Genomic DNA, 8,196 nt, shown 5'->3' with positions numbered 1-8,196 from the left:
CGCTACCAGAGCCTTCCTCCTCTCCAGCGCCGCCAGTGCCGCCCGTCTGCCCAGCGCCGCCAGTGCTGCCCGTCTGCCCAGCGCCGCCAGTGCCGCCCGTCTGCCAGGAGCCGCCAGTGCCGCCCGTCTGCCAGGAGCCGCCAGTGCCGCCCGTCTGCCAGGAGCCGCCAGTGCCGCCCGTCAGCCAGGGGCCGCCAGTGCCGCCCGTCTGCCAGGAGCCGCCAGTGCCGCCCGTCTGCCAGGAGCCGCCAGTGCCGCCCGTCTGCCAGGAGCCGCCAGTGCCGCCCGTCAGCCAGGGGCCGCCAGTGCCGCCCGTCAGCCAGGGGCCGCCAGTGCCGCCCGTCAGCCAGGGGCCGCCAGTGCCGCCAGTCAGCCAGGGGCCGCCAGTGCCGCCAGTCAGCCAGGGGCCGCCAGTAAGCCAGGGGCCGCCAGTCAGCCAGGGGCCGCCAGTAAGCCAGGGGCCGCCAGTGCCGTCAGTCAGCCAGGGGCCGCCCGAGCAGCTGCCCCTCTGTCCAGAGCAGCTGTCGCCCCTCTGTCCCAAGCTGCTGCCGCCCCTCTGTCCCAAGCTGCTGCCGCCCCTCTGTCCCGAGCAGCTGTCCCTCTGTCCCGAGCAGCTGTCCCTCTGTCCCGAGCAGCTGTCCCTCTGTCCCGAGCAGCTGCCCCTCTGTCCCGAGCAGCTGCCCCTCTGTCCCGAGCAGCTATCGCCCCTCTGTCCCGAGCTGCTATCGCCCCTCTGTCCCGAGCAGCTGCCCCTCTGTCCCGAGCAGCTGCCCCTCTGTCCCGAGCAGTTGTCCCTCTGTCCCGAGCAGCTGCTTCACCTCTGTCCCGAGCTGCCCCTCTGTCCCGAGCAGCCCCTCTGTCCAGTGGGGTCATTGAGAGGGGTGGCCATGGTGAGTAAGCCAGGGAGGCGGACAATAAGGCGGACTAAGACAATGGTGAAGTGGGGTCCGCGTCCCGCGCCAGAGCCGCCACCGCGGACAGACGCCCACCCAGACCCTCCCCTATAGGTCAAGGTTTTGCGGCCGGAGTCCGCACCTTTGGGGGGGGGGTACTGTCACGTTCTGACCTCTATTTCTGTTGTTTTGTATTTATTTAGTATGGTCAGGGCGTGAGTTGGGTGGGCAGTCTATGTTTGTTTTTCTATGTTTTCGGCCTAGTATGGTTCTCAATCAGAGGCAGGTGTCATTAGTTGTCTCTGATTGAGAATCATACTTAGGTAGCCTGGGTTTCACTGTGTGTTTGTGGGTGATTGTTCCTGTCACTGTGTTTGTTGTCACAGGATAGGACTGTTTTGCGTTTGCACATTTCTTGTTTTTGTTAGTTTGTTCATGTGTAGGGATTTATTAAAACATGAATAACCACCACGCTGCGCTTTGGTCCGCTTCTCTTCCTCCTACAGACGAACGCCCTTACACCAAGATAAAGCATAGCAGTGTGAACAGACAACAACACAGAGTTACACATGGAGTAAACAATAAACAAGTCAATAACATAGTAGAAAAAAAATCTATATACATTGTCTTCAAAAGGCATGAGGAGGTAGGCAATAAATAGCCCATAGGAGTGAATAATTACAATTTAGCAGATTAACACTGGAGTGATAAATGATCAGATGGTCATGTACAGGTAGAGATATTGGTGTGGAAAAGAGCAGAAAAGTAAATAAATATAAACAGTATGGGGATGAGGTAGGTACAATTGGGTGGGCTATTTACCGATAGACTATGTACAGCTGCAGCGATCGGTTAGCAGATGTTTGAAGTTGGTGAGGGAGATAAAAGTCTCCAACTTCAGCGATTTTTGCAATTCATTCCAGTCACAGGCAGCAGAGAACTGGAACGAAAGGCGGCCAAATGAGCTGTTGGCTTTAGGGATGATCAGTGAGATACACCTGCTGGAGCGCGTGCTACGGGTGGGTGTTGCCATCGTGACCAGTGAACTGAGATAAGGCGGAGCTTTACCTAGCATGGACTTGTAGATGACCTGGAGCCAGTGGGTCTGGCGACGAATATGTAGGGAGGGCCAGCCGACTAGAGCATGCAGGTTGCAGTGGTGGGTGGTATAAGGTGCTTTAGTAACAAAACGGATGGCACTGTGATAAACTGCATCCAGTTTGCTGAGTAGAGTATTGGAAGCCATTTTGTAGATGACATCGCCGAAGTCGAGGATCGGTAGGATAGTCAGTTTTACTAGGGTAAGTTTGGCGGTGTGAGTGAAGGAGGCTTTGTTGCGGAATAGAAAGCCGAGTCTAGATTTGATTTAGATTGGAGATGTTTGATATGAGTCTGGAAGGAGAGTTTACAGTCTAGCCAGACACCTAGGTACTTATAGATGTCCACATATTCTAGGTCAGAACCATCCAGGGTGGTGATGCTAGTCGGGCGTGCGGGTGCAGGCAGCGAACGGTTGAAAAGCATGCATTTGGTTTTACTAGCGTTTAAGAGCAGTTGGAGGCCACGGAAGGAGTGTTGTATGGCATCGAAGCTCGTTTGGAGGTTAGATAGCACAGTGTCCAAGGACGGGCCGGAAGTATACAGAATGGTGTCGTCTGCGTAGAGGTGGATCAGGGAATCGCCCACATAACCTCTGACTCCTCCCGCAGAATGAAACATTCGCCTCAAAACAGTTTTACCTGTGTTCAAAATCAAACACTGCTCTCAAATCATAAACAAAGTGATCAAAATGATATACACTCTCAAGCAGTCAGTAAACAATACACCGAAAAATAGAAAACACATTGTTCAAAATATACAATTCTCAGGGAGAAGTACATTTTTAAACTAAAAAATGTTTCATATTTTTCCCTCATTGTCTTTTGATGAACGAAAACATGTTCTGTCATAGTAGCTCAAAATGGATCAGAAATTACTACTCTGCTTTGTTATTTTGTTTTTTGTTCTTCCTCCTCCTTGTACCACTATTTTTACAGTACTGTACCCTGCATCTCACAAACTTGTCCTTTGTCTCTGTGATACTGTAATTATTGTTCTTTGTTGATATGAACCTGCAGCCAGTCAAAATCTATTGAGCAGTCAGTGCTGTTAGTAAATGGAAAGTACAATGTTCAGGGCCATACAATTTGTCCATTGTACAGTATACAGCCTACAATGCACTGTACTACAGTATACAATACTAAAAGGGACAAAAATCAAAGGAGTAAACATGTGATCAATGTGCTTCCTCTTGTCTTTGGGCTGGGTCAGGCCAGAGCACTTCGTCGACATCACAAGCAATATTGTCCTTCCTGAGGCAACGGGGGAAGAAGCCTCTTGTGTGCCATATCCAGCCCTGACATGATTCTTCACCTATATCACCACAGGCTAAATCCATGGCAGATTTACTCTGGTGTAGGGTTGTCTATCATACACTTTCCATCTCCAAGAGGAGAAAAACTCCTCAATCGGATTCAGGAAAGGCGAGTATGGAGGGAGGTTCAAGTTCATAAACTGCCCATTGATGTTAAACCATTCCCTTAGCAGCTTGGTGGAAACTGACATTGTCCCACACTATCACATAGGTGGGAATGGGATTCTCATTTAGCTCTTGACCCTGCTGCTCTTGAACCTGCTGCTCAAATAAAATATCTCTTAGATTGGCAATAAATCTTAGAAGGTGCTGGGTGTTATATGGCCCGAGTGTAACATGGTGATGTAGAACACCATGGTTGCTGATAGCAGCACAGATTGTGACATTGCCACCTTGTTGACCAGGGACTTCAACAATGGCCTCCTGTCCAATCATGTTTTGGCCTCTCCTTCTCCTCTTTGTTAGATTGAAGCCTGCTTCATCGACAAAGATGAACTCATGGGGTCTGTCCAAGGATTCCAAGTCAAATATTGTCTGTGTAGAAATACAATATACTGTATGTAGGATTTTGTAAGTCGTACAGAGACAGTGCTATACTGTAAAGTACAACTAGGCTTCTGATTCACATACATTGTATGTACTGAAGAGTAATGTCATTCACATAGTATGTGTTAGTAATGTAGACAATCTGGATTACAGTAAATGTTTTACAGTAAATGTTTTTCTTTCACCTTTGGTGAGTTGCACTCAAAGGGTACTCTGTATACTTGTTTCATTTGCATCCTGTTACGATGGAGGACACGGTCAATTGTGGAAATGCTCACACTGTCGATTCCCTGGAAGTGTGTGTTGTCTTGTATCACTCGTTCCTGGATTTCTCTGAGTCGTATTGCATTATCTTGAAGGACCATGCCAACTATAACGGCCTCTTGCTCCCTAGTGAATATAGCTGTCCTTCCACCTGCATGTGGCAGCCTTGCAATTCTACAAAAAGTAGTTGTGCAGTTACAAATCATATTCATGCAGTACACTACTGTCACACCCTGACCATAGTTTGCTTTGTATGTTTCTATGTTTTGGTTGGTCAGGGTGTGAGCTGGGTGGGCATTCTATGTTACATGTCTAGTTTGTCTATTTCTATGTTTCGGCCTAGTATGGTTCTCAATCAGAGGCAGGTGTCATTAGTTGTCTCTGATTGAGAATCATACTTAGGTAGCCTGGGTTGCACTGTTTGTTTGTGAGTGATTGTCTATGTCAGTGGCTTGTGTTCAGCACAGGTCTAATTTGTAGCTTCACGGTCATTATTTGTTTATTGTCTTGTATGCAGTGTCAGTACTTTCTTTATTAAAGATTTACCATGGACACTTACCACGCCGCAGTTTGGTCCGACTCTCTTTCACATACAGAAAACCGTGACATCTACAGTGATTAACTTTACAAATGTCTATTGAAACAGCTGCATATATAGTACAGTAAATGTGCAATTACAAAAATACAGTATAGTGTATATACAGTATATATAGTATACTGTACCTGTTCTCTTCTCTGAATGTCCTCACTACGGTGGACACAGAAAATGGGCTCAAATTGGGTTGCACTCTAAGTCCTGCTTCCCTCATTGTCAGTCCATGGACGATAACATGGTCTATAACTGTTGCTCGAATTTCATCAGATATTTCCACTCTTTGTCTTCCTCCTCTTCCTCTTTCTTGCCCTCCTCCTCCTCCTCTTTCTCCTCATCGCCCACCTTGCATACGTCCTCGTCCTCTCACATTGTTTCTTGTATCCATTCTCAGACTTTCTCCTTCCCACCTTCAACAACCTGTTTGCTCTCTGAACTGGCTTATATTGGTTGTGTCACATCATTTGAAACAGGTTAAATCAATTTTTAGTCGTTGTGTTCAATCAATGACATGTGTTCTCTATTTTGTATTTGGTTGTTGCCACTTGTGTTTACCAGTATGGATGACATGTGCATTAGAGTGCAGAATGTGTTTTGAGAATGAGAATGTGTTTAGAGTTTTGCTGAAAAGTCTAAGTGAGATCTGAAAATTGTGTTTTACCATGTGAAATGGTTTAAGGTATTGACAACAGATAATTATCTAAATGAGTCCAGGCAACTGAGAACTTTGTTCAGCCAATGGGATTTAGTGTTTTAGCAATTGAGAAAAACTGTAAACACAACCAAATTGTTTGACAGCTGAGTTGAGAAAAACCCCTGAAACCACTCTGTCATTGGGAACATATGACAATCATATTCCAACTTTGTGCTGATCAGACTGTGTTTACTTTCTTGGCTTTGCAGTGATAGGGATGTGGACAACGTGTGGTAGCACCGGTCATCGACAGCGATGAAACATGGGCCCTCGGATCCTGGCATTGGCCCTCAGATGCTCCAACAGTTCTACAAATGCACCATTGAGAGCATCTTGACTGGCTGCATCAACGCTTGGTATGGTAACTGCACCGCCCTCGACTGCAAAGCGCTACAGAGGGTGGTGTGGACTGCCCAGTACATCACTGGGGCCGAGTTCCCTGCCATCCAGAACCTCTGTATCAGCCGGTGTCAGAGGAAGGTCCGAAAAATTGCCAAAGACTCCAAAGACTCCTCAACTCTGCGTCGTTGGGAAGGGCTTGTAAGCAAGCATTTCACAGGTAAGTCAACACCAGTTGTATTCAGCATTTCACAGGAAAGTCAACACCAGTTGTATTCAGCATTTCACAGGTAAGTCAACACCAGTTGTATTCAGCATTTCACAGGTAAGTCAACACCAGTTGTATTCAGCATTTCACAGGAAAGTCAACACCAGTTGTAGTAGGCGAATACAACAAATACAATTTTATGTCTCTTTGTATGCGAGCATGTGTGTCTATTCCCTCTCAGTCTAAATCTGTCTCTGTCTATTCCCTCTCAGCCTAAATCTGGCTCTGTCTATTCCCTCTCAGTCTAAATCTGGCTCTGTCTATTCCCTCTCAGTCTAAATCTGGCTCTCTCTATTCCCTCTCAGTCAAAATCTGGCCCTGTTTATTCCCTCTCAGTCTAAATCTGGCTCTGTCTATTCCCTCTCAGTCTAAATCTGGCTCTGTCTATTCCCTCTCAGTCTAAATCTGGCTCTGTCAATTCCCTCTCAGTCTATATCTGGCTCTGTCTGTTCCCTCTCAGTCTAAATCTGGCTCTCTCTATTCCCACTCAGTCTAAATCTGGCCCTGTCTATTCCCTCTCAGTCTAAATCTGGCCCTGTCTATTCCCTCTCAGTCTAAATCTGTCTCTGTCTATTCCCTCTCAGTCTAAATCTGGCCCCATCTATTCCTTCTCAGTCTAAATCTGGCTCTGTCTATTCCCTCTGTCTAAATCTGGCTCTGTCTATTCCCTCTCAGTCTAAATCTGGCTCTGTCTATTCCCTCTCAGTCTAAATCTGGCTCTGTCTATTCCCTCTCAGTCTAAATCTGGCTCTGTCTATTCCCTCTCAGTCTAAATCTGGCTCTGTCTATTCCAACTCAGTCTAAATCTGGCTCTGTCTATTCCCTCTCAGTCTAAATATTCACACTCAGTCTTTGCAGGGAACTAATACTATGTTATGCCAAAACTATATAACTAAAAGTGCCCAGTGGTGTGCCCTGTGGTGTGCCCAGCGGTGTGCCCAGCGGTGTGCCCTGTGGTGTGCCCAGTGGTGTGCCCAGTGGTGTGCCCAGCGGTGTGCCCTGTGGTGTGCCCAGTGGTGTGCCCAGTGGTGTGCCCAGCGGTGTGCCCAGCGGTGTGCCCAGCGGTGTGCCCAGCGGTGTGCCCAGTGGTGTGCCCAGCGGTGTTCCCTGTGGTGTGCCCAGTGGTGTGCCCAGCGGTGTGCCCAGTGGTGTGCCCAGCGGTGTTCCCAGTGGTGTGCCCAGCGGTGTGCCCAGCGGTGTGCCCAGTGGGTTAGCACTAAAAGTCCAAGAAGTGACTCAAAAAATAAAATATTGGATTTAAGGATTAGCTCTCATTGCCACCTCAAAATCAAATCCCCCTAAAAATTGTGACATACACATGGTTAGCAGATGTTAATGGAAGTGTAGCATAATTATTGTGCTTCTAGTTCCAACAGTGCAGTAATATCTAACAAGTAATCTAACAATTCCCCAACAACTACCTCAAATCAAATCAAATTGTATTTGTCACATACACATGGTTAGCAGATGTTAATGCGAGTGTAGCGAAATGCTTGTGCTTCTAGTTCCGACAATGCAGTAATAACAAGTAATCTAACTAACAATTCCAAAACTACTGTCTTGTACACAGTGTAAGGGAATAAGGAATATGTACATAAGGATATATGAATGAGTGATGGTACAGAGCAGCATAGGCAAGATACAGTAGATGGTATCGAGTACAGTATGTACAAATGAGATGAGTATGTAAACAAAGTGGCATAGTTTAAAGTGGCTAGTGATACATGTATTACATAAGGATACAGTCGATGATATAGAGTACAGTATATACGCATGCATATGAGATGAATAATGTAGGGTAAGTAACATTATATAAGGTAGCATTGTTTAAAGTGGCTAGTGATATATTTACATCATTTCCCATCAATTCCCATTATTAAAGTGGCTGGAGTTGAGTCAGTGTCAGTGTGTTGGCAGCCGCCACTCAGTGTTAGTGGTGGCTGTTTAACAGTCTGATGGCCTTGAGATAGAAGCTGTTTTTCAGTCTCTCGGTCCCAGCTTTGATGCACCTGTACTGACCTCGCCATCTAGATGATAGCGGGGTGAACAGGCAGCGGGGTGAACAGGCAGTGGCTCGGGTGGTTGATGTCCTTGATGATCTTTATGGCCTTCTTTATGGCCTTCCTGTGGTGTAGGTGTCCTAGGTGTCCTAATACATACAAATCTAAAGGGGTGAATGAGAATATG

Source organism: Oncorhynchus mykiss, chromosome 31 (assembly GCF_013265735.2).
Source record: "Oncorhynchus mykiss isolate Arlee chromosome 31, USDA_OmykA_1.1, whole genome shotgun sequence".
Lineage (NCBI taxonomy): Eukaryota > Metazoa > Chordata > Actinopteri > Salmoniformes > Salmonidae > Oncorhynchus > Oncorhynchus mykiss.
Note: the sequence above shows the minus strand (reverse complement) of the source record.